The sequence below is a fragment of the Anser brachyrhynchus genome (genome assembly GCF_964034855.1).
Source record: "Anser brachyrhynchus genome assembly, chromosome: 2".
NCBI classification, from domain to species: domain Eukaryota; kingdom Metazoa; phylum Chordata; class Aves; order Anseriformes; family Anatidae; genus Anser; species Anser brachyrhynchus.
The window spans coordinates 41,341,065-41,367,685 of NC_137695.1; the positions used below are offsets into that span (position 1 = coordinate 41,341,065).

A 26,621-nucleotide genomic window follows, 5' to 3' on the forward strand; every position below is an offset into this window, starting at 1 on the left:
TGCTGCCTCATTACAGAATATGCTTCTTGACACGTAGTTTTGCATTTTACCTGGCAGGCATTAGTCTTTCTCTTGGCTGGGTTTTGCATTCCTTTTATCTGCTTTATCTAGAACTCTTTGTTGCTTATTCCGTAGCCGTGATGCGCTAAACAGCCTTAAGTCAAATATTGCCACATACACCTCTAAAAATGCCATTAACTTGACTCGGTGCTGCGAGCCACCCAGTCAGAACCGAGCCTTTCAGCTGGGTGACTGGCAGCATATGGAGAGACAACCTCTTTTGGACACATTTGGTTAAAAAGATAGCGTTTGTTCTGCCTCCCTGTGTTCAGCGGTGCCTTTTTTTTTCCCTCGGCAGAATTGGAAGATAATAGGATTTTAAAGGGTGAGTAATTGACCGACGACCACTTCCAGCCGCAGCATTTTTCTTCATATTGTGTGGCCTCAGTGCGAAGGTGAGGCGCCGTCTGATTTCTTATTTCCACAGCTCGCTGCACTAAATCCCCTGGCAGCGCGGACAGGCTGCTGGCAGCGCCGGGTAAACAGAAAGATATGCAACTGTTTCGGGTGCTTGTTTTTGGTCTTTAATTGCATTGTGTATCAAAAGGGATAGTGTGCATTACCAGATGTCACAATTGAACAGAATAGTTGTAAACTTAGTTTTATTTCCAACACTGATACTAAATTTGTTGAAAATCACAAATATTTTCTCTTTTTTTTTTTCCACTTTATCCAGAAATAAGTTTTGGATGTGTGGTTTTTTTTTTTTTTTTCCTCCCTGCAAAATTGTCTTTTCGGTGTAGCATTAACTGTTGGTGACTGCTGCAGAAGGATTAAGGCTGGAGGTTAGAGTCTTGGGAGCACAGCTGAGTAAGGGCTTTTATTGCCGAGAGAGGTTGGGGAACTTGCAAGGAAGATGGCAGTAATAGTTTAAAGCTTCATTCACCGTAGGGGAGGTTTGCAAGAAGGAGTCAAATGTTCTAATCACCCAGGAGGGAGTGAATGAACACTTTTTACGAGGATTTATTTTTTATTAGGCGGTAGTGGCCGTTTCCCTGTTTTCATTTCATCTTTTCCACTTCCCAGCATTTTTCCCCCATGCTTCCCTCCCTCTCTCCCTCCTCTCCATTGCGTCTCACGTGAGGCTGGACGGCCCTAACAGTAAAGGACCATTTGATGAGTGGTTCCCTGCCACCCCCCCTTGTCTAATTTAGCGGGGAGCGCTGGAGGTGGGTGGCAGCCCTCTCATCTCGGTGGGGTTTTGGGTGGATTTGTCAGCTTGCTCTTGTGGTGGCTGTCGTACAGTCGTAGACAAAGGGTGGGCGTATGGGAAAAACAGGGGAGCTGGAATGAACAGAGCTAGCTGAGCGCGGAGTCCGCCTAGCAGCAAGTTGGTTGAAGCAGTGCTAAAACCCAGTCTGGGGAGTCTTACTGCGGTTTGGGAGGCTTATTTACATGGCTATTTGAATACACTTTACATTGACAAGTAATCAGTACAAACCCGTATCTACGCGGTATCCTAAATATTGAAATAAGCACGTCTAGGTAGTTTTGCAGTAGTTCCTATTGGTTATTGCAAAGCATACAGCAGGTACAGGACTGTGGTTTTAAATGGGCACCAAGGGTGTCAGAAGTTTCTGACTTTCACCCTCTGACTTGTGAAGTTTCACCCTCTTCACATTTACTAGGTCTGCGTAAGAAAATGGTGTCAAAACCGAAGCAGTTTGCTTGGATCTTCATGAATTTTTTTTTTAGAAACTGTTTTCAGATTCTTCAGTGAGTCTGCTACGAATCTTACAGATTGTCCTGGTGGTATCTGCATTAGTGACACGTAAAGCCTGCACATGTTAAATGCAATATGAACGCATTATGCCTCTTTGGAAATAATTCAGAATAAATAAAAGCACTTGCAGCTGAACAGTACAGTGTTACGGTGGAAAATAACCAGAAAGCACGTTACTGTAAAAATGTTTGATAATGGTTGAACTTTGTTCTCTGTGCGTCCCTTACCTCAGTGAGTTACTTGCTTAGTTTAAAAGGTCAAATAAATTAAAAGACAAATTAATGTTAACATGTTGGCGAACTACTTACTGGCTTTAATTGTAACTGTAAAAGCAGATACCCTGAGGCAGATTTAAGCAGGAGCAACTAACATTGTTATGATAGCCTCAGGAAGCAAGTGTAACAGACAGGATGTTTTGTAATAAAACTGTAAAACAATTAAAATAGCTGCACAAAGCATGCTGCTTTTTAGCCTGTCCAAAGGAAAGGGCTGTGAAGGGAGTGTCAGCCAGCCACAGCATCATAGTTGTTATAAATTGCCATCTACTTTTGGAAGGGGCAAAAGATGGATAACAAAGTCGACAAGTAAATACATGCTACATAAATATGCATAAATCCATTACCATCTGCCACATCGTCCAATTTGACTGGGTTGTCTTTCTGTGTCTACCACATAAATCAGTTTAAAGCAGTTTCCCTCAAGCAATATTTTCCATAATGAACGGGTGAAAGATCTGCATTCTTGGGTTGTGACTGCAGTCCTGGTATATAATACAGAAAATACTGTATTGACCATTTTCACACACACGCACACACAAAAAAAAGCTGTAGTAAAAAGATTTATTTGGCCATGCAGCTACTAAACTTTGCATGAGTCTTTGGAAGCCAAGCCAGGAAGTTATATTATCAGGCATTTTGCTTGGCTAGGAATTTTTACTGTTTTATTTTATACAGTCACTACTGCAGAGAGTAAGTAAAGATTAGAAATATCAGTCACTAAAAGCACTGTTTTTGCATTCTAGTATTATGAGTGTTTTAAAATAATTTTTCAAAATGCTTCATTTCTTGCTTGGTAAGCAAACATAGCTCACAGTACCACTGTTTATTCTTTGTGTCATCACTGTGATATGTCTCAGTTTAGGTCCAAGTAATTTTATTTTTCTGTCCTGTACATGCATAGCACACTTACATTTAATCTTATATCCAGATGTGGCCTCTGTCTCTTTAGATACAGCTTGTATGATTTTCCTACATCCTGTTCTGGATTTCTCCTAATAGCTATGAGTATAGGATCGCTGTGCTCTGCTGCACATTCATCTGGGCTTCGTTTCTTTTACACAGAGGCTGCTTTACACTGTTCTGGCAACGAAATGGGGCCTCAGCGAGAATGAGACTCAAGACCCAGCTGTCTTGTCTTATTTTTTATGACTTACCAAATAGATTGCACCAGGATGGATTTTTTCAATGTAAGAAGAATGTATTATAACTGAATTGATTATTTCTCTATTTATACATTAAATCTCTTTTTAAAAAGTGAGCCTTTTTACATATATTTGTTCCTTTTTTTTACTCCCCAGTTTAGAGATTTAGAGATACTATTGGAAGTATTTATGGTTGGGAGATTAAGGATATATGTTAGGACTTTACATCATGATCTTCTTTCTGGTGGGAAGTTTCATTGTTAAAATACTAATTTATGATGGGGAAAAAATAAAAGATAGGTTTTCTTTAGCATTCTTACAAAGAAGCTGGCATGAATTTATGTACAACACAACCTGATAACCCAGCTTCTCGCTGCAGATATTTTTCTCCAGTCAGTCAAAGGTGAAAAATCTAAAATGACTGTCAGGGTACTTCTGTGGAGCTTTGTAAGTCTTTTTACGTGGAGCTTTTTTTGTTTAAAAAAAAAAAAAACACTATTTTTTTAAGTAAGTATTTTTAAAACTATATAGTTGGGTGTCCTTTAGTTGGTTAGCAATCTAACTTTGGATTTCTGTTCTTCTAGAGTCACAGGTTGGAAGTGTAACTTTATTAGTATATTTTTAGTTAAAGTAACGTGTAGGTAATACTGAAACAATTTTTCAATGTGGTAAAGATTTATAGTGTTAGAAAAACGGCTTCAAAAAAAAACCCAAAACTTTACCTCTTGAGGTAACAGACATTAAATGTTAAAGCTATAAATGAATCCACTTGGAAAAAGCGTGTAAGAGTTGGATTTATTTCACTTCAAATTAGCTGTCTAAACATTAGACGTTGCACACAAGCTGGTTGCCCAGTCTTCTAGAGTTCAGATATTGAAGGGAACGGGGCCCTCAGAGAAATCATCTCATCTCAAGAAAAGTGACTGTGGAAGGTGGGATACGCTTCCTGTTGGAAGGCAGGCTGGCTGTACTGGCTGGGATGGGAGCCTAAATTTCTTGACTAATTTGTAGTTAGTTGGTATTGACATGGATGATTCCCATGCCAAGTGGTAAGAGCCTCAATAGCCAGTGTTCTGCTTTTTTGTTTTTTGGTGTATGGCAGTGCGTAAATCACAGCTGATCTTGATAGGAACAGTGTGTTTATAATTTTTAAAAATCTAGATTTTTTAAAATGAAATATTTCTACAATATGCCAGTCTTCATGTGGGTTTTGTACAGCTGAGTCTTAAGTCTATCTTCCTTATCAACTGACTGATACATGAAATAATAGACCAAAGTGTAAAGGTTTCTTTGAGAATGGCCCTTTCCTGATCTTAAAACTACTCTTTCATCGGTTCTTTAAGTTAGCTGGTTTCCTTTGAGCATGCCATGTGCATTTGGAGGAGAAAAGATAGACTTGCATATCAAGGCAGGAAACCTTCCTTCTATTTCCAGCTCTGCCACAGGCTTCCTGTACGACCGAGGAACTGATCCTGCTGACCTGATCTGTCTTTTTTTTTTAAAAAGTAAATTAAAAAAGAAAAAAAGTTGTTTTCACGTGTAAGTTTGTAATGCAGTATTTTTGTTACTAGTTTTCTTGTTCATAAGATCAATACTTACCTGTCTAGCAGGATCTTAAGTGAATTAATTTTCCTGCCGGCTTCAGATGCTCTCATGTAGGATGCTGTACGCGTGTAGACAATAACTTTTAACTGTTACTGCACTATTAATCCTCAAGCAAGACTCGAGGAAATCTGTGCGGGGCACCCACCTCTGAAACTGTCATGCTCCCTGGCCTTGATAATGAAGTAAAGAGACAAAACCCTCCCTAGAAATGAGGCGATTTGTTATTATTTTCGAGCAGCGATGGCAGGAAATAGGAACAAAACAATTGCTCTGAAAACAATTTGAATGTTGCTCCAGACAAATAAAAGACTGAGGCAGTGGCTGACCTCTCCTGACAAACAGCTGGAGCCAAAAATGACCACAGAGTTGTCGCTTAAGGACTTAATGGAGGAGATCTTTCAAATCAAAGAAACAGTAAACAAGGTAGATGGAGCTTTTACAGAGGTTAAAATTGAGATAGCTCAAATGAAAGCCAGGCTAAATGAAATTAAAGAAAAGGTGAATCAACAGCTCCGCGCGTGTGAGGATGAATTGCTTACGTTAAAAGAGACTTCTAATCAAATCAAGTTTCTGGAATGATCTTTGAGGAATCAAGAGAATAAAAGGAGGAAAATCGAATTTGGGACTGGGTACCTAGAAAAGGCTTGAAGGACATCACCCAGAGGGAGGTTTTGAAAATATTGCACCGGGGCTGATAAAAGTGAACATCGAGAGGCCTTTGAAGTGGAAAGGTTACACCTGTGCTTCCTCGGATGTGTGCAGTAGATGTCAGCCTTTTATATTCGAAATGCTGCGTGCTCCTCATCTGTAGCAGATGATAGTGGTAAAGTTTCCTGCTGTTCGTTTTCAGATCCTTCTCGCTAGATCTTAGCTTGACGCAGGCTGTCCGCAGTTGACAGTTTTACAGCCTCCGTGAATGTGGGGCCTGATTTATAAGGCCCTAGTAAAACGGAGACAGGTTATTGAATGACAATACAGCAATAACAGGATGAACCAGTCAGACCGTCCTCGGATTTAGGAAGGTGCCATTTCCCTACCAGTAATGAATGCAAAGGCGTTTTGTTTTGCAGAGCCATGCTGGCTTCTAAAATGCAGTGACCTACTTAGGAATTACTGTGAGTGATAGGCTAGATTATCCATGTGCTATTTTAAGAAATACTGGAAAAGAGTATACGAGAGGATATTCCTCTGGTAATTTCCCCATTTCGGTATTGATTCTGCCAATGTAGTGAAATATGGAGGGGACGAGGAGAGGATGAGACATTGCAGTGCCTGGCTCTTCACTGGCAGAACCTTACATCAGCAGGAAAATTAAGGATACTTCTGTAGAAGCAGCTTGTGTTGGGCCAGGCATTTGACAGTAACATGAGTTTGTTCTAGGGTTGAGCCTAAAATGCTTAGTTTGCAGCTAATTAGGACAAATACGCCAATAATGAGAATGGGAAAGGACACCTCTTTGCAGTTCTGCAGAAAGGAAATGTTGGCAATATCGAAGCAATAAAACAGTAAGATGAAAGTCTTAAATTAAGGTGGAATTAACTCAGCATTTGTGTTGTTTCTTGTCTCGATCTAACCACCAGTTGCCATCCTGATAAGGATACTTAATTCAGGATAGAGCAGTTTAACGTTTGTTTTTTTTTCTCCTTAGACATTTCTGAATGTATGCAAGAATCTTCATTATTCCTTTTCTTACATATTTCATTTTAAATGTTTTCTTTATCCATTTTTACTGGCATTTACATCATTATTTTTTTCTTTATTTCTACCAGTTTCAACTAAAGTGGGTGAACTGATTTAGAAGAAGCAAGTAGTGGTTAAAATGTTTCAGTAACTGTGATCAAAATTATGAATATTTCATTAACTTGGCTTCCATTTTTGTGTTCATCTTTGCTCTTCATGATTCATGCTGAACTATGTATAACTCTGTCCTCTATAAAATCTATAACCATCTTACTTCTAGATGGTTTCTTTTTTTTCTTATTTTTTTAATTTTCCCAGCCCAGTACTGACAACCAAATACTGCAGACACAAATCACAGGGTTAGTTTGACTGAAAATTTTTTCAGATTTTGGGTGCTGAGATAAATCAAGCATTCCAGTTCCTTGATGCTGACTAGTCACTTGCAGCTAAGTTGGTTTCCTTGGTGAGGTAGTATTTTAGCCAGAGAGAAGAGAAAGTCCTCGAGTGGCAAAGAATGGAGAACAATAGTCAATGAGTCCATGGAGACAAAGGAAAAATCTTGGAGGAGCTGGTACTTTCGTGCTTCTCTTTTTACAGTCATTGTCGTATCCTCCTACAAACTAGTAAGAATAATGAGACCAGTTAGCGCTATTGTTGAACATGATCCTAGTGGGAAATATTTTCCCCATTGGATTAAATTGGAAGTGTAGCTTGGGGATTTAACAGTTGGGAGATCTGTTGTTGGTAAATGTGCCAATTTGAATAGCTGAGTGAGAGTTTACCCCTTTTTTACGGAACCCTAGTCAATCCGTTTGGTTAAAATAAGGGTTGTAAATGTCCTCAGCTGGAGATTTTGATGGGCTTCTGTGCTACATAGCAGGAAGCCTGAAAAAGCTGATTGAGACATCAGAAGTTTCCTTTCAGTATCTTCTGATAAAGGTGTACTGTAGCGAATTCAAACTACGAGAATGAAGAAAAGTCTTCAAATATTTGTCTAGATTGGTTTGTTTCGGGGAAGAGCTACAAAACATCTTACGGTTTTGGGAAAGGCACTACAATCTCGTGCTTACAAAACCAAAGGCTCCACAAACTTCACTCTTCTAAAAGGGTCGCAGGAAAGGTCAGTGCATTTCTAGGTCTGTATTTGTAGGAATGGTCTTGAAATAGAGATTTTTTTTTCTGTTTGTGTCATTCCCTCTGCTCTTACTTGCAGGGGATGCAGTCTCTTGAGTGCCTTGAAAATCGGTTTCAATCAAAATGTTTTTCTTTGCACTTAATTGGCTTCCAGGTTAGTGTTCCATCTTACACCAGAAATAGATACAGGATCGTCTCTCTTTGATTTACAGAGTTCTGGATGCATACCCTGGGTGAAGTACTGCAAGAAACTTCAGATTTCTGAGAATAAAATACTAGTGTAGGATTTCTTCACCTGGATCTTGACTGTAACAGATGAAACAAGATTGTGTGGTAGGTAGCAATTTTCCATTCCGGTCCCACTTTGACTTTGTAGGCAAGTTACCTTACATCTGTTTGTCTATCTAGCTATGAATTTATGTGAGAGTGTATATGAAGCTAGAGGGAATATATATTTATATTACATAATATTTAGTAATGCTTTTATAAATTGTATTCAGACTTTATTACTGTACACGTAGATTTTTGTACTAACTATATTCTAGAGCATTTGGGGAGGTGTTTTTTTAATTTTTTTATTTTTGTACTAGGCTCACCCTGGCACAGTGGCTAGATGAGCTTTTGAAATGAAATTTCCAGGTTTCATTCAGTGGCACAGTGGTGCACACTTAGTGCATTTATGCCTAGGAAAATAAAGCGTTCATGAGCAGTTGGTGTGGAAATGCTTTTCAGTGTGTGCTCTGATCTGCAAGGTGAGGTATACCACAGCTGCCTTCTTCAGAAGTGTTACAGCTGGTGTTTGCCAGTTTTATGCAAACAACTGGAGGAATCTCCCTTGTTTTTGTAGTTCCTTACTGTGGTAAGCACAGGCTTCAGTGATTCAGCTACGCACCAGTAGTCCTGGAGTAACTGTATGATGAGCAAAGATGGGTCTGCTTCACAGTCAGAAGAGAAGAGTTCTCTTCTAGTGGTCGGATACCCCATGACCATGAGAGAATGATCTTGCCCATTCTCGCCGAGAATGGTCTTGGTCGAAGCTTCATAAGGTAGGCACATCGTTACAGCAGGACTCGCCATTCCTCACTGATGATGTGGGGAAAACCCTGGGTGGCGTGCACTGAGTACCTGGACACCAGTAGCTCGAATGTCCTCAGTCCAGGAACTGCTGAAAACCCTCTGAGTTCTCCGTGCAAAGTGTAAGTGGAATCTAACAGACACTTAGGAAGAGAGATTGCTTACTTTATGTAACTGAGTTAATTTGTACCTGGGGTATAAGCAGAGGGTTCAGCGTGTTGGTGAAGAAGCGGAGAGGCTGTTGAAGCTGCTATGTCGTATTTGTCCCATCTGTGGTGATCATGAGGGCTCCTTGAATCTGGATAAAGTCCCAGTGGATGGTGCTCTTCCAAAGTAATTTACTAATTTTCACCCGTATTTGCCAACCATGGCATCTGCATGGACAGCAGATCTCAAGGAAACTGGGTATGTTGCTGTTTGTGGTTTTTTATGTTCTTTTCAATGGTACAACTGACTCATTTTGTGGCCCAGCTCATACGATCTGCAGAAGACATTTTAAAAATTATATTTAAGTGTAGTGTTCATGTGTAATGAGTACGTAATCTTCATCTTGAGTGAATCTTTTTTTTTTTTTACTTCCTGAATGCCACAAAATAAAACCTTGAAAAACACCAGTGATTTGTTTTTTGTTTTTGTTTTGTTTTGTTTGGGGGGGGGGGGGGGGGCGAGGGGAGGTGTATTATGAGCTTTCAGGAAAAAGGCAATATCTGCTTGTGTTGGGAGATGTTGCTGTGTTATGTCTTACGTCAAGATGAGCGGAATCACTTTTAAGAATGGACGCTGTAGAAAGAGAGGTAAAAGCACACTACCACAGGAGAGCAATTGCAGTTGTGTTTTTTGATTTTTGTTTCAGATAGATGCTCCGGTTTTGTTCATATGCAGATGAAGTGCCAATTTCATTGAAGACAAAGGAGGTGAATTTAAAAATATGAAACTGTACTTTCTAGAGTGTTCTACAGTATTCTATGGTACATAATTAAATAGAGGAGACCTGTTGACATACAGGGATGTGTTTCTCTATTTTTTTTTAAAGCAGTTCAAAGTCGTACTGTAATTTTTTGTCTTTTTTTTTTTTCAAGTCCTGCTTTCCAGAATGGCACCATTGCTAGGTACTTCACACTGTAGATACAACAGCTGTGTTAATTAAGTAGATATGTCACAGCACTGAAGCCAGTGCCTGCTGCCATTGTGCATAGGCAGCCAAGAGCTACAGCAAACAGAGCCTCACAGCAGCGTTAGCAATGTGAAACCAAGTGTAATAAAACAAACACAAAAAATAAGCTATGGTATAAAAAATATAAGACGATACTTATATGATAAAAAATATAAGACGATAAAAAATATAAGATGATACTTTGAGTGCATTAATTGCAAGTAAGTGTAAAAGATGTGAAATGCGTATTCATGATACCATAAAACAGTTATTACTGATTATGATAAATCAATAAACAGCACTGCAGACAGATGTTAGCAATCTCGGCGTAGGATTTATGGAAGACTTTCTTTGCTTGTAGCCTTACAATGCCTGCCTCCCTCCCTTTTTTTTTTTAAACCCAATATTGAGATGTCTGATATGTAGTCAGAAAGATCCTTTAATATTTTCATAAGGAATTTTATCATCTCTAATGTCTGGACCAAATTTGGAGACATCATCCTCGCAGGTTTCCTGTATGTCCATTAAGAAACTTGCATAGCCTCTTCCTCCTCTCTGAAATGCTGATGAAAGTTGCTGAGTGTTTCAGATCTGATGTGCTCTTCTCAAACTCAATGTTTTTCAGCAACTGGCAAAATACTTTTTTTTTTTTAATGTGGTACTTGCTTTCACCAAGGTTCACGTTAACTATAACTACTGAGGGCAAAATGCTCTTCTATGACTTTGGTTTGTTGCAGACCCAGTGATGCAGATGTGCAGGTGAGACGATCTCTATAAATATGATGGTAATTGTTAGTAATTGGAGGGGTGTGGGTTTTTTTTTCCTTCTGTAAAAGGATCAAAGCTCTACTGTACAGCTGCTAGGAGGGCTACTGAGGACAGCAGTAAAAGCTGAACCTCCAAAAGGATGGAAATGGAGTAAATCCCAACACAAGCTTCTCTGTGGTTTTGAGGCTGACTGGCAGGTTTCCAAGTGGCAGATGCTGCCAGCAACATTTTGTTGTTTGCTGTGAACCACTTGCAGCACTGCAGAGCAAAGGCAGTGTGTGGCTCTTCAAAATGGCAGCATCGCCGTGGAAGAAAATGGAAAGAGTCGTGGCTTCGTCAGAGCAGAGTCTGCCACGTTACGTCTTAAAAAATAATACAGCAAGTGCCAGGAATAAATTAGTATTAACCTGCTTGTCTTAGAAGGTAATGAACGAGCTGTATAAACATTGTGAGTTCTATAATAAATTGTTCAGAATTGTACAATAATATGGAACTATTATTTTAAATCAAACCCTACTGTGCATGATGTAGGAATTCTTGAAGCATGTGGAGCTGTCAGTCACCAAATCTCCAGATACTTTCAAAGAATCTCTATATAAATGGATGAAAGGCCATGTTAGAAGTTGATTTCTGGGTCTTGATAGCTGTGGAGCTGTGGGGGCTGGCCAAAAAAAAAGGCATTTTATTTTATGAAGTCCCCCAATTTGCTTTAATTTTCATAATTAAAAACAAAATAAAAAATACATAGGTTTCAATTTTGCAAACTCCTAGACATGTGAGTAGCTGTGTACACACATCATTAGACCCAGGGAACTTAAGTATTAGTAGCCCCAAAAGTTCACACTTTTTTTTTGGCATGTTCCTATTACCCTATTGAACTGGGAGCTTAAATTTTTTTTTCCATTTTAATTAATTTTTTTTTCGGGATTGCAGAATTTCTTTTTCATTGATAAGCCTGCTCTTTGGACACAGGAGTTATGCTGCACAGTACCGTAGGTGAATCAGGGATGTCGTAATACTGCCACGTTGTGCAGAAATAGCTAAATACTCGGATTTGCTTGGCCTGACAGCCTGCCTGGAGGAGTGAGAGGACCTGGAAGCAGTGTGGAGCTGCTGTTGAGTTCCTACATGAGGATGTGGCTTGGGGAAAGGCTGCCTTTCTCTACTGAGGTGCTTCAGCCTTCTCCTGTATGTCCCAGCTAACAGAGTTGTGCTTGTAACTTTGGGCACGCTCCCTGCTTACGTTTTGTTTAGTTGTATGTAAGTGGAAGGTGCAGGTACCTATGAAAGAGTTGATAGTAAGGAACTAGTACCTGGAAGTCGTGACTTTTTGGGATGGGTGCAGAACATTGTTGTGCAAGGTCACTATAGCCATGATAATTATAACAGCTCTCTTCTGGCTCACTGTCTTCTTTCCATTTACGTACCACTCCTTTTGTTTAGTATATGATACGAATTAAAATTGTTTAAAAAATACTTTAGTTAGTTGCAGAAATGTGTATGCTTACCTCTGTTTTGAGATCTTGTATTATCTTGTTGCTGTGACTTTTGTCTTTTAGTCAATGCTCTGTTACCCCCATCTCTTCTTCCTCACTTTTTTATTTTTGCCGTAGTTGTTGTCATAGTTAAAATTAACCTATAAGCCAAAGGTGCAAATGTGACTGTGCTTGTTTTGCAAAACAGCCTTTACAGTTTTTTTTTCAAATGCAGAGGCAGACTGAGCCTTTTCTCTAATAAAGAGAGCCAAGTAAGGCAAACTGACCCTAAGCTTCTTCTCACATCTTGTGGACAAAAATCTTGATGTGCTTTAATTCAGTGTCAGAAATTTTTAACAGTTACCATTCATGATTATTTTTTCTAAGAACGGAAGGGGTCTTTGCCTTTTTGATACCCTCACAGCTGCTTTAATGAGAGATGCTCTTGAATTTCTTTGACATTTAATACAGTTTGTGATTATATGAGGTTAGATAGGGCGAGGAGAGACAGCAAGAGAAGAGGCAGGTGTTTTGTATCTTTGAGCAATTTCTATTTCTGGAATAAGACAGCATTTTAAATTAAAATATTCTAACATAGATTTTACTATTATTGTGGGTGCCATAGGTTTCACTAGGCTTCAGGTTTATCTTTTTTTTTCTCACTCTCAGTTTGGATCTGTAGCAAACTTTAGTGCAGTGTCCTACACGTTATACTGAGTTGTGTCTTTAGAGATGTGATATAGCCTGAGATTATTCAGTGTGACAACACTTAACCTAACATAATTCAGTTCAGTGCACTGAGAAGTAGAATGATACAATTTTTTGTCTCCTAGAATGGGTGCCCATCCATTTTCACTCTAGTTGCCAGGGATTATCTGATAGGAACATAAGAATATAGGAGTTGCCATACCAGACCAAACCAGTGGTCCATCTAAGTCACTGTCCTTTCTCTTGAGACAAGCTGGAGGTGAATACTTAGACAAAAGTGTAGAAAACCCTACGGTAAACTTACTGTCTCTCACATGATGGTATCTTCTTAATTCTGTCGACTAGACTTTTGTTTGTGCTGTGTAGCAAAAGGGCTTAAATCCCTTGTGTTTTTTAAATCCCCTCTGATGTAACACTTGATTTTCATGTTATCTGTCTAAACCTTATCTGAATCCTGCTGTGCTTTTGATGTCAGTGCGGTGTGGTAGCAGTGAATTCCACAAATTAATTATATGTTATAAATAGGAATATCTAATGTATCTTGTCTTGTTTTGCAAACCTCAAAGATGCCTTCTAGTAGATGTCTCGTCTTTAAACTAAAAGGATTCCCATCGGTCTTTCCAGTTTCTACCCTGCAGGATTCTTCCTGTGCCCGTAATGTTTCTAGCAATTCTTCATGTCTATACCTTGCTTATGTCACAAGAACAGATCACAATATTTCATACAAAGGGTATGCAGTCATTTTATATAGTAGCAGTACTTTTTCTGTAACACTTCAATGTTGATATGAGGAATTCGGGGGAAGAGAGATGTTTACAGTCAATTATTTTTTTTAATGTTTGATTGCAGATGCCTGAAAATGGTGCTAGAATCATTACTGCAGTGAGGGATTGGTTCCTAAATGTATGTCAAAGCCTACACAGCATTAGCGAGAGTTCCTTTCATTTTAATGGCCTATTTTCCTTTTAAGCTAGTATTTCTGTTGTTTAATTGGTGCACTTCATAACTTAAGGCATTATTTCTTCCTTGTCTTAGTCAACTCAGTTAAGTTCATATGGAATTGAAAACTATGCTTAAAGTAAACCTAACTCAGTAGTTCGCTTCTTCAGTTAGCTCGGCACTGTTAATTCAAAAGGTGTGCTTTAGTAAGAGACACGAATCTGTACTTCGGTCTTTTGATGTTACCTCCATCCAAAGTTTTTTAGTGTATATTACACTCTAAACTTTTCTTTTATGCCTCTTTTAATATGTTATGAACTTGCATTTTTTAAAATTAATCAAGAGCTGGTATTCTTGGTATTCATTTGCATGTGTGCTGAAATGCCATTCCTCATCTGGAGATAGCAGCAACACCTTCTCATATGGCTTCAGTGTGGCAGTTGATAGTAGTGCCCCTTGAATGCAGTCCCACCTGGTTGGAGCCCTTGAATTCATTGTACACATTCAGCATCAGCTGTAGTGTAAGGCCTAAAGCAATTGAACGAGTAGGCAGCTGTATGCAGAATTTTAACAAAAATGTTTATTTTTTGATGAACCACAATGAACTCATCTGTTGGGAGTAGATGGTCTATTTTGTAATGTAAAATTAGACCTATAAATCTAACTGCAACTTTGCTGGGTTCTTTTCCTACAAAACTGGCAGCCTCCACTGTCCACTGTCTTAGACTCTAAAATAAATAATGAAAACAACCATAAACACAGGATTTGATATTGATTTTCTAGAGTTTAAGATAATCTGAGGTCTTCAGAGATCAGTATCCTTTACTGTGTCATACACATATGTATGCTGCTGCTATAAAAATAAATAACCGAAGCTCTTTAAGGTCTAGTTTGTGAAAAAGATGAAACATTTATTGGCCACTATATTTTGAACATTGTATTTCTGAAGCTGAATTTGATGCTTTGTGTCCCATAAAATAAAAATGATGAGATTGAAGTCAGTAATCAAAAGAAAAGGGCTCAGTGTGTAAGCCTCTTGCTAGAATACACGTGGCTGGTTGAACCGAGCTTTGTTTCTAATACACTTTCATAAATTTCTAATGATAGCTAATGAATCAAAAGTTGAGAGGCCTTTGAGATGTTATTTATCAGATATTTTTTTTCTTTGTGGTGTTCTGTGGCGCATCTCCGAGATCCCTCAGGTTGCAGTCTGTTTCCAAGATGTGGCTTGATGTTCTCCGTTCTCCTTACAGCATTTTGCATGTCTTCAGTGAATGCTAGGGTGGGGTCCAATAGTACTAATTTTGAACTTTTCACATCAACAGGTGTTACAAAGACATGCAGGAACAAAACGATGCTCACTTTGTTTCGTTCAGAACGTGTTGGCGTTCCCTGAAAGGACGACCCACGCGGCTCAGGCGGTCTCGTTTGCTCCTTGGTGTTTTTCAGCCCTGACCCATCCCACCAGGTGCCGCTATAATGCAGTGATGCCTGAAGCCTGTAAGGAAACAGGAAGATATACAGTCCCCAACTCCTGATTAATACAAATAAAAAGGCAAAGGAAATTGCAGCCTGCACCCTGTGACCTGACCAAGCCATTGTAAGTCATCAAGGAAGCCTTGATGAATCAGGAGCAATCTCCTCAATATCAGAGGGCGATACGGCTCTATGGGATATTGTACCTACCGTGATACAGATTTCTGCAGTGTGACCATATTACGGCATCAATTTGAGAGGAGAGGGAAAGGAAAACTTAGGAGTCAAGCCACAGAAATAAAAATGATTCACAGGGAAGTGGCTCAGCAGCTTACAGTTAGTTTTGCCTCTCCAAGTCCATGATCTATGCCAACAGGCATGCCTGCACAGCACGGGGAGCGCTCTGTTTGCTGCCTGCCCCGAGCACGGTGGTCTCTGTGACTCAACAGGCATCGCTGGTGGCACCCGAGGAGTGGCGTTTTGGCAGGAAAGAAAACGCATGAAGCAAAATCGTGATGTAAATTGAAAGCGAGCCTTCTGCCAGCCACCCAAATGGAATCAATTGCACTATAAATTAGGTAACGGAGATTGCTCCTGCCTGTGGGTCCTCTGGGTCTCCAAGCGGTGTAGCAGGAGATTGTGTGATGCTTCTTAGCACAGCGTGTGTGTACTAAGTGTGGGAGGGAAACCCCATTGCTGCACTCAAATGGCCGAATACAGGGAAAAAAGATGATCACAGTAAGCGTCTTTTAGAAGTGGCTGTTATGCTGAGCTGATGAATTGCTTTTCAAGGGAATGGTGTCCAGTACAGTAATAAGAAATAAGGCAATAGTTATTAGTGGGTCCCAACTTGGTAGCAGGGCTTATGGTTCCTCATATTTGCATATACTTAAATGTTCCAGTTTCTGGAGAATCCTGAAAGAATCAGATCATTGTTGGGGGGGACAGTGTGTTTTGAGCAAGACCTCCCTTTCTCCCCAGCTTTCCATCTCTGTATCCCACCCAGAAAGGTGTCAAGATACGCAGGAGAAAAAGATGATGGTGTAAGGCTGATTTTCTGACTTTGTCAAACAAAAACAGTGCATCCAGCACTTTGCTGCTGCTTCTCATCAAAGCTCATACTGATGTGAGGCCTCTCCAGCTTGCTGTGCAGGCAGTTAGCGGTAGAACCAGAACTTCAGAGGTGATTATGGGAGAGCTCGGTGTGATCCATCAGAGTCAAGCTGTGTTGTTCTGTTGTTAGGTGTTGTGCCTATAATTCTCAAATTTTTATCACAGGATGCTGCTGAAATTCTCAGAGGAACAGGAGGGGATGATGCGAGTTGAATTGAACCAACATTTCATAAAGATAGTTTTTGATGGCAAGGTTGAACTCATTCTTCACTGATAGAGCTAGAAGGCAGAAAGCAACCGCAATGTCGCTTGTGTTGAGACAGAAGAATTTGGAGGCAGGACACTTGCTTATCCTTGTTCTTCAGACCGGTGTCCTCTTCCCCAAACTCTCCAGAAATAGCAGAGCCACAGTAAGGATCTAGGAATATTGTTTCTGAGGATCTGATAGAATAAATATTTTCAAGGCGTATTTGGAAGGTCTTTTAGAACCACCCCTCCTTGCAGGACATAACTTGTTTATCTGATCTGGGAGTGAAAGAAAAAGTAGCTGTTGTCATCTTCCAAATTAAGTTATAAAGACTAGCTAATAGTAGCATCTTCAGAAATCATTTGTATGCTAAGTGAAACAAGTGAATTTAGTCTGTGTTAATTTATTCCAGATTACTTCCAATTTTAGAGAGTCCTGTGTGTGATGGGGATAATACTCAGTCCAAATTATTTTATTACATTGCTTTTAAATGGAATTACACATACTAGTTTAAGCTGCATGCATTATGTGTGCTAGACAATTGCACTTGAGGCTGCAAGCCTACATGTTACATCTCTTCTGGCAATTATATTTGAAACACCGTATTTTGACAAAATTGTTCATGATGTACAACCCTATCAGTACAATCCTGGCTGCCTGAGTGTAAACAGTTTACATTCATAGAGTTGGAAGGTCTAATGCAGTATAAGTAATTGGACTGCTGAATGGTTGAAATAGCTCTGACTGGGATGTTTGGGCAGACCTTCTTCTGGCTGATATAAGACGATATTCAGATCGTTGCCTTTGAAGACTTGCATTTCAGTAGGCATGCTGTACATGAAAGTGTGCAGTATACATTAACAACTTAAGTCTTATGAGTAAACCTTATTAAACTTTATCCTGGAAAGTTGATAGTAGAAGCTGGCTGAAGTTAAAAGTGAGCTTTGTAGCCCAAAGCAAAATTACTTTGAACCTAAATGTACGGGATAAGTCTCAAGTGCTAACCAGAATATATAGGATATTTTCAGCTATTAGTTATAATTAAGATCTTATCTTTTTTTATTTTTTTTTTACTTAACAACTGCAACAGTTTCTTTAGCCTGGGCTACTCTTATAGCTGTCTTAAAATATACTGAAATTGGGATTTCACGACTGCACACAGAAATCTGGAGCCAGAGGCTCAGCTGGCAAGAGGTGAACATGAGCAGACTTCCTGAAGTCAGTAGAGTTGCTCTGATTACACGTTCTGAGGATCTATGAGATCAGTGACTCTCCAGACGTATGTATTCTGGGTCAAATTTAGTGAACTTGGAAGAGTCAAAAGACTTCAGAGAGGGCATTGTTTCTTTTAAAGGTTGATTGGACCTTTATCTATGTTGAGTGCTGCCCATAGTCTGATTAGTAGGGGGCATTCATTACATATTTCTGGGATTAATTCAATTTTGCTTTCAACTCTTATTTTTTTTTCTTCTAAGAAATCAGATGGCTTTATAGTAATTCCCTGCTGACCTCTAAATCCCTAAATCTCTTTCCTGTTTCTCACTTCTTTAAGGTATTAAGTGTTACTCAATAACGTGGAAGTTAGCATGTCTGGCTCTGTGTGTTTAATTTCACTGTGTTAAACGTAAATTGTTTCAAAATCATTTTGTTTCAAAACATCTGTATTTTGCACAACACACCGTCAGGCACAGTGGTAAGGTTAGTTGAGATTTGTTGGCTTCCAGCTCCATCAAGTACTTCAAAATATCATAACCCAAATGTAAAATTGCATCTTCCTGCAATATTGCAGAAGCTTGGCCATGAATCTCCAGGCTAATGAACTTTGTCTGAGGATATTTGCCTTTCCAGCTGCTGAACTTGAAAATTGAAAGTGTGAGCTCCTCGTATATAGGTCCCCAACCCATAGTAAACCACCCTATAATCCAGGCAGACAAGGGGGAGCACAGTAATGCCTGTAGCACAGTGCTTGTACGGTATCTGTGCTGTACTTTGTGGGACCACAGACTCGCTAAAGAGGCTCACATGAGATTAACTTGCGGTGCCGTGTTTTAGCACGTGCAGCTGCATCCATTTATCCTAGATACTGATACAGCTGCACTGTCGCCAAGTACCAGGCAAAAGGCAAAGTTCATGTGTCTGGAGTAGGATCTCACTTTATTATGGAGGGTCTGTAGTGGACAAAGTCGGGGAATTTCTACATCTTGTACATTAAACTTAGTAGCCACTCACTGGCGTGCTTTTGGGAAACGTTAAGAGTCATCCCTGGATCCATTGGTCTTAGGTACGCTCTCTGAGGTCACGGAAAGGATTATGCCCTCTGAATAGCATCTCTTATTTTTTCTTCCCATTAATTTAGGCTGTGTGAAGAAATAAGTTAAAGACCATCACTTAAAAAGAGAAGGGCTGTTTTTTTTACACAAGAATATTTTCTTAGGAGCCTCATAGGAGTTTTTGTACTAGCAGGGCTATTGAGTGTACACAAAAGTGTTTTTTGTTTTTAATACCTACATAGGAAGCTGACAATGTCTGTATCTTCTGAGCTTATGAATCTGAACTATCTGCTAGGTTGTGGGATATGTCAGAGAGCTTGAACTAAGCAATCTAACAGGGTGGTTACTGGGAAATGCGTGTTAGTGGGAACGTTAATGTGCTCTCTATATTGAAACCAGGTTTGACAATGTTTATATAGCCCATGGGCCGAAGGATGACGTTAGTATGAAGGAGGTGGATTGTTTAGCTGAGAGTTGAAACTTGTCATGTCTGTATTAGTGACGTTAATGTTTTATGCGCTCTGTTTCTAGGACTGCATCTCAGTATGGGATTATGATAATTCCTGATCAGTTGTGTCTTTATAAGAAAAAGCTATGCATAAAAAAGCTAAAATGCAAGGCAGCTCTTTGCTGCATAGACACCAATTCCAGCATAGTTTATGGCCCACCTGGGGTCTGAAAAAAGAAAAAAACGTTTCTAATAAGAAGGTTCTTGATCAACAAAATGTGAAAGGACTTAGCAATTTTAGTTCGCTAGGGTTTGGCAGTCCTCATTTCAGAGCAAGGCATAAATCCTTTGCATCAAGGTACAACCTTCAGTTTCTATTTCATGAAGACATACCTTTTGGAAATAGAAGTGCGTGTTTGTTTGGCACAGAGGGGCATGGCATTCCCCCTGCAGAAGGAGTGCAGGTTTTCCTAGGCTTGGCCATGCCTGGGGTGTGGGCAAGGGAGGAGGAGCACCCTAAGGAGCCTGGAAGAAGGACAGCAGAGCAAATGCTCTGCAGTTGCTCGCCCACTTGACCATCAAACCTCTGAAATAGAACGGAAAATAAGAGAAATAAGTGAAGGTTTGGGCACCATAGTTAGTGCCAATTTGAGTAGCTGCCATGACTTTATTCCATTATCAGACTTTTGCAGTGGATTGTTTATTTGTTTCTTTTTCCCCAAGGCAGAAATGTCTTCTACTGCATTGCAAATTTATTTGCAACGTTTTGTTTTGAAATGGCAGAACTGCTCTCACTTATGATTTTTATCTTGGCCACCAGTCATGTCAGAGCCCAGCCCAACTCTTTAAAACAAATTCAGCATAGCTTGCTATATTGATTGCTGTAAGAGTTTCATCCTGCTCTAGTTCAAGCATGTTTATTTTTCAGTGTAAAGTTGATACTTTGGAGAAATATGTTTAGTTACTATAAAAAATATTTTTCCTGATTTTTCCTTACTCTTGCAAGATTGTGAATGAGTAGTCCAAAATAGTGTGCATAGCAGTGGTACGAAATAGTAATCCAAAAACCTAGGAGCTCCTTTTGTTTCCCACTAGCTCCCCTAGTGCCAGAGTGACACAAATTCATTTATGCACACGCACATTTACGCTCAAGTAAACGGATGAATAGGTAGCGTAGATGGAACGAAAGAACCCTGCTATTTCAGATTGAAGTGCCTGTCACTGACATTAATTTAGATGTAGTATTAGGGAGCCTCTTAAAGGTCAGGTTTCCCCTGGAGCATTAGTTTACTCTGGACGTTTTTACAGATGATGTGCTAAAGATGTAATGCATCTAATAACTACATCTTGGCTTCATCTACTTGATTCATCAAATACCTTCCTGCTCAATACTGAGCTTTCAATGACGTTATATGTGAAATATTAGAGGACATGTTAATACTGTGTCAATTACAACTGAATATTTTGTTTGGGGGTATGTAAAAAGGGGAGGGGAGGAAATAGAGTTCCTTTATTGCATGATGCTAGTGGCCTATTGCATGATGCTAGTGGCCCATTGCATTTTGGAAATATGGTCCTGTCATTGTTTGATTAAGGGAAGAGGGTTATGAATGGCAGCTGCCCTTTCCTGAGGAGGTGGCAGTCTCAGATGTGAGCTGCTTAGTGTATCTCCTGGGTGAACAGCACAACTTCTACCCATGGAGATGGGTTTATTGTGTTGTTTTTAAAGCCTGCCATGTACAGCCAAATATTTCTCGTGTTCATGCAAAGCTGTAGGTAGGTAAATGCCTTGTTATTGCAAAGACAAAGCCTAATTCTTGTGGTTTTGCTGTCACCTCCTGGTAATACAGACACTTAATCCATTTAAAGGCGTCTGTTAACAGACAGAAGTTGACCAGAAACTAGAATAGGGCAGCACTGAGGTTAATAATCTTGAGTTGGGTTGTCTTTTCTACTCGGTACACACAGTTTTGCAGTGTAGTACTTGCCCTTAGTTGTATGTCGGGCCTTTGTCAATGCCTTTTGTCAATGCCTTCTGTGCTTTTGAATATTTTACAGAGTTCAAAAGCACAAAAGGTAATTTTTAGAAACCAATTGTGTTTGAAAGTAGTTAGAGTGGTGTGTGCCAAAGAGCAGGATGCTGGTGCATTTGAGGAATCATCACTGACTCACTGTGGTAAGTTGCCCATCTCGAAAATGACTTTTAAGGACAACTTTGGATTGAAAACAAACTGAAAAATCACGCGCTCAACTTCGAGATCTTTATATGAAAATGAAATGCAGGTGTGAAATGTTGTTCCTTCACCAAGAGAAATTACTTTCTCTGTGTGACAGAACTAGTGTCGTGAGTTTCTGCAACGCTAGCCAGTGCGTGAGGCTTGTGAGGTGCTACAGCAACAGTGGGTGAGGAAAGGGACTGAATTGGGGTGGTTGGCAAATGGACTCTGAATTACAGATCTGTTACTCTGCTAGGAATGCTGTCCCTACAGGAGGGTTGTTCTTTGTCTGTGTAGATCCCACTGGCCGTCTGGTTTTTCCCTTGCACCCAGGTGAGGACAAAAGCGATGGAATAATGTGGAGTTATGGTCTTGAGCTCTGAAAAGCACCCGTACCAGATTCGTTTACTTTAGTTTGGACTGAAGACTGGGCTGTGTGTTCTTTGTCCAAACTTTGTTCTTAAGCTCAGAAGCAAAGCACAGCCTTGCCTTTGTGTTTTTTTTCTTTTTCCTAGAACTGCCTTTTGTATGTATTGGCAAGAAAATAGCATTGCTTTTAAAGATCTTAAAGTCAGTTCTGCTTCTGCAGCCTTCAGCTGCTGTTACGTTAAAGAAAAAAAGCATTTAAATATTGAAACAGTTTCTAAAGTAAAGAGGTTTGAATTTATGATTGATTTCGAAGTGATCTGTGTTTAAACTTTGAATGGGAATAAAATGGTGTCTTGTTCAAATATTGAACTAGTTTTAAAGTTAAATGGCTTGAACACAGAACTCTCTCATGGGAAATTGTATTCTCATTTCAGTCTCTGAGATCTCTTGCATATTGTACTCTATCTCCTTGTACTTTGATTGCAGTATTTGCTTGGGCTGCACTAAGAAGCATTCTGATGCGATTTTATTAGCTGATTAAAAAAAAAAAAAACAAAACAACACAAAATACATGGAAAAAAATGAACAGCAGTGGATATTTTTTCAAGATAATGGAAATTCAGCAGAGCAATATAAGCAAAGAGTTAGGACAGCATTTTAAAGCAGAAGATCAGGGGAGATAGAAGAATTAAAAAACATTGACATAGAGATGTGGTCACTGAAGTATGGCATGACGAGAGAGAACTATGTAATTGGAGGAGATTAGTCTCTGGAGCTGGGCTGGTAGATAGATGAACAAACCATTACCTATTATTGCTCACCAAATTCCTCTTAATTTTTTGAGGAGGGGGAGGTTATTCTTTATTGGCCAGTGTGTTTCAAAACTTACTATTTTGTGACTCATACGAGAGGCCCACTGTCGTCTTTTATAGCCCATGTCAAGTTCTTAATTTGTCTGTGCGTTTGAGTGTGTTTGGTTCTCTGGCTTGGCTTTCACATTTGGCCACATAATGCCTAATGAAAATCTTACATCAGGAGCTCTGAGAGCTGCATTCAAAGACTAGATAAATTGTGCCATGAGTGATGTGTGTGCTGTTGTCTTACTGTGACCATAACATTAAGGTTCCTTGTATATTTTATAGCCAAAATGGCCTTTCAGTTTCCTAACACTTGAGGGCATATTTACTTCAACTGACTAATTGAGTTGATAGCCACTTTTGCATATTCTCCGTGTGCGTTTTTCCTTAGCATGGGGTCATACAATGGATCGATGTGTCACTGGTATTACTGTTAGCCTGACCCGTTCAGCTTGCAGTTCGTCGTAGTTTGAGGAGAAGGAGAAACTGCAGATGAGTTGCCATTGCTGCTGTTTCCATTCCAGTAGCGCCTATGGAGCATGAAACTGATTTATGATGGCTGGAGATTTCCTGTAGCTAGAAATTCTCAGTGGTAAAGCCAGCATATTTTAAGTATGTATCCTTAAGGCTGCAAGCAAGGTAAAACTGTGTGCTCAGATAATAGTATGAGAAGCAATCTCGGTGTTGATCCAAGTTTTGTGAACACAGTGGAATGTGATTTGTTTGCTTGCTTGCTTAGATGTGTTTTTTTTTGTTTGTTTGTTTTATTTATTACTATGTTGCCATGAACTTAATCCTTAATCCCCAGAAAGAGAACGTCCATTTTACAATGAATAAGACTTGTTTTGGTTTTGTTGTTGTGTGGGGGGCATAGAGTGGTATTATGGCAAGAAATAGGTTTTCAGTAATATCGCTTCAGATGTCAACTACAAAAAAAAAAATCTTTAGGAATTAAAGCACATTATAAGAACAGTGGTTTCCTAAATGGTACTGTCATAGGGAACCAATAGAGAATCGGTGGAAGTTTCTCTGGGACTTAATAAATTGATGCAGGCATGATTGAGAAATGATTATAAATGTAGAAATCTGGATAACTGGTATGCTCCAAAAGATTAATAGATTACAGTCAGTGGCACCTGCCTAATCAAACGCTACTGTCCAGGAGCAACTTACTCCAAAATTTTAATAACCAGGAGGTGTAGAAGTAAGCTCATAGTGAGAGCCATGTGCTGCATAGTTGGTTCAGTTGTCTGTCATAGGAAGCATCATCATCACCCTCTCCACGAGCAAAGAGCCTTTTTGGCTTGCCTAGCAGGGGCTTTGGGGGCAAGGTGGGAAGGGAAAGAGTTTGGCCCCATAGTAAAGCTGGTAATTATTGTTATATGATAAATAGAAAATTTCTTCAGACTTAAATTTTCCACTTTTTCTTATGCTTTTGGCATTTAATGCCACTTTTCTGAAGGCAAAATTTTCTATACAGTCATTAAAAGTTTCTCTTTGGAAAACAAAAACAAAAAACGTGGAGAAGAACAACAAATGCTAGGTTAGCTAGATAAATGTCCTGTGTGGCTGGAAAACATGCCACAAATGACTGTGAAGTTTAAATCAATTGTGAATTTTATATTTTTTCCTCCTCTGACTGATAATACCTTTCCTTTTGAGTAAACAGCCTTTTAAAAAGAAATTTTAAAATAAATTTCCTCTTTGAAAAGAAAAGCCAAGGAAAGAGGGAGATGAAACCCTGCGGTTTTGTTTAGGCACTGATACAGTCTGGTAGCAAAAGAGGGGATGTAACTGATGGACAATGTCAGATGCAGAAATTTTGGATCTCTTGTTTAGTTTCTGAGATCCTGCTTTTCCTACCACAGGGTGTATTTCCACTAGTTCTTTAATGTTCGGGACCTTGCCCAGCTCTTGTCTTGGATGTAAGCTTTATCTTTTATTTGGCACCTTTTAGCACGAATTGCAGTGCACTCAAGGTAAGGCAGGTGGCTTGTGGTTCCTGAGCTTCATACAGCTCAAAAATGAGGCTTACAGCTTCTCATCCCAGGAGTATCTGGTATGATTAGCAGGGAGGTTTTGCTGATGCAGGTTCTCTTGGGTGAGTGCCTCCACCTAGCTGTGAATGATGTGGAATGTCCTTGGTTGGAAAATGCCGGAGTTTGGCTCCCAAAGTCAGGAGGACAGACCGCATCCAAATGAAGTCAGAGGCGAGTTGGCCTAGGAAGAACTTGGCATTGGCACTACAGTGTCTTGATTTTTCCAGGAGGTTTGCATCACAAGAGTGCTTTTTCCCTGGATTGGAGAGTACTCTTCACTGGGACAAAAAAAGCACTGTTCTTGTTATGAGGTCATGTGCTTTTTACTTTCTAAAAAAATATCTGAAGGACCTTAGAAATATTCACATTTATTATGTTCTGTGAACTTCGAAAGAGTCACTACGCCATAAAGCAGGTTCTCTGTCCTTAGGTTTTGTTATCTGATGTAGCTTCCACTGAATTCAGTGAAATTTACCCATTGCAGATTTGGCCCTAAACTGTGTGCATACACATCTATCTATCTGTGTGTCTGCATGTGTACGTGGGTGTGAGCACATGCACACACTCATGTGTATATATGTAAATAGAAACATATTGAGAAAGACTCGGTGTCTGCAAGACTTTTAAGTACATGAGAAGTAACATGAGACTCCCCAAATACTGCCATTAAGGATATTGTGCAGAAAAGCCAATGCAGCAATTTTTGAAAGCTATGCTCAGCTATGCTGAGCGTGCTCACAAAGGCCTGAGAATGCTCCTGAGCCATGCACGGCTATGCCACATATGTCACTGGGTGTTTTTGGAGTCCTTTTCTGGCTGAGAATCAAATTTGGAAAAACAAATCCATTTGAGATAAAGAGAATGGAAAATTGTTCTAATGAAGTCTCAAAAAGGAAAGCAAGGACTTAAAAATATGATGACAAAAATGATATATAGTTTACGCAACCTTAATTTCACCTTAGTTAAGCTTTTTTCTTTTTTTTTTTTCTGGGGACGGGATATATAAAATAAAGTATTGTATGGATGAGTGTAATCCACTGAATGGTTTATGGACACACTCCTCCAGGGAGTGTTATAAGTTCACCACTGAGTGCTAGATTTTGCATTTGGATCTCTGATTTAACTGCAAGAGGTGTAAAAACTGATGCATCGAGCCAACTCCCTACTGGTTACACATCTGAGACTCAAGTGCTTCATTTGTTACTTTTAAAGCTGTAGTAAATAATTTTAAACATATGGGATTGTTTTTTTCTTTTCTTTTTTTTTTTAAGGATTATTGTTTCCAATAAATGATGACAAATCTAAAGCAAATAAAACATTGTGTGGTATTGGTAAAAATTATTATATTGGCTCCAAACCTGTTTGCTTGAAACAGTAGCTGTAAGGGACTTGTATATTTTGGTAACTTTACTGACTTTTGTTCTCCTTCTATCTCTTTTTGGGGGTCAGCCATCACAAATGCAGAAGCTATGCAGATCTGGAGATACGGTACTTTTTGTTGGATGAGGAGGACGGGTTGAAGTAATAATCTAATATGTAGGCTGCTGGCAGCGCCTTTGGTGCTTCAGAAGAATCACAGCCCAGCTGCAAACGCAGAACAGATTCATAGCGTTTGAGGCCAGTGATAGTGGTTAGTGTTAGTTATTGTTGTTGCCAAAATTATTTGGGTTTTGCTGTGTCCCAGAGCATGGCTGGTGCCTCCTCAGAAGACTGCAAGTCCTGGACTTGGGAAGTTTGTGAGCTAAGCGCTAAGCTCGATGCGCAGGTGAGGGGAGAACATGATGCCAGAGAAAGAGAAGATAGCAAGGATTATGTACAGAGCATAGAGCAGTTATTTACCTAAAGTA

The 26,621-nt window shown here is 39.5% G+C and overlaps 1 protein-coding gene across 5 annotated transcripts in view; it reads left to right on the forward strand.

Moving 5' to 3' along the window:
• RARB (retinoic acid receptor beta) overlaps positions 1-26,621 on the forward strand; it is a 331,576-nt gene that overhangs the window by 40,054 nt on the left and 264,901 nt on the right. Inside the window, exon 1 of one of the 5 annotated variants that reach the window (XM_080579146.1) lies at positions 359-455. The exons of the other annotated variants lie outside the window; for them this stretch is intronic. The gene's annotated coding sequence lies outside the window, so the exon portion shown is untranslated. Of the gene's footprint in view, positions 1-358; positions 456-26,621 lie in introns of those variants that run through there. 5 annotated transcript variants of the gene reach the window in all.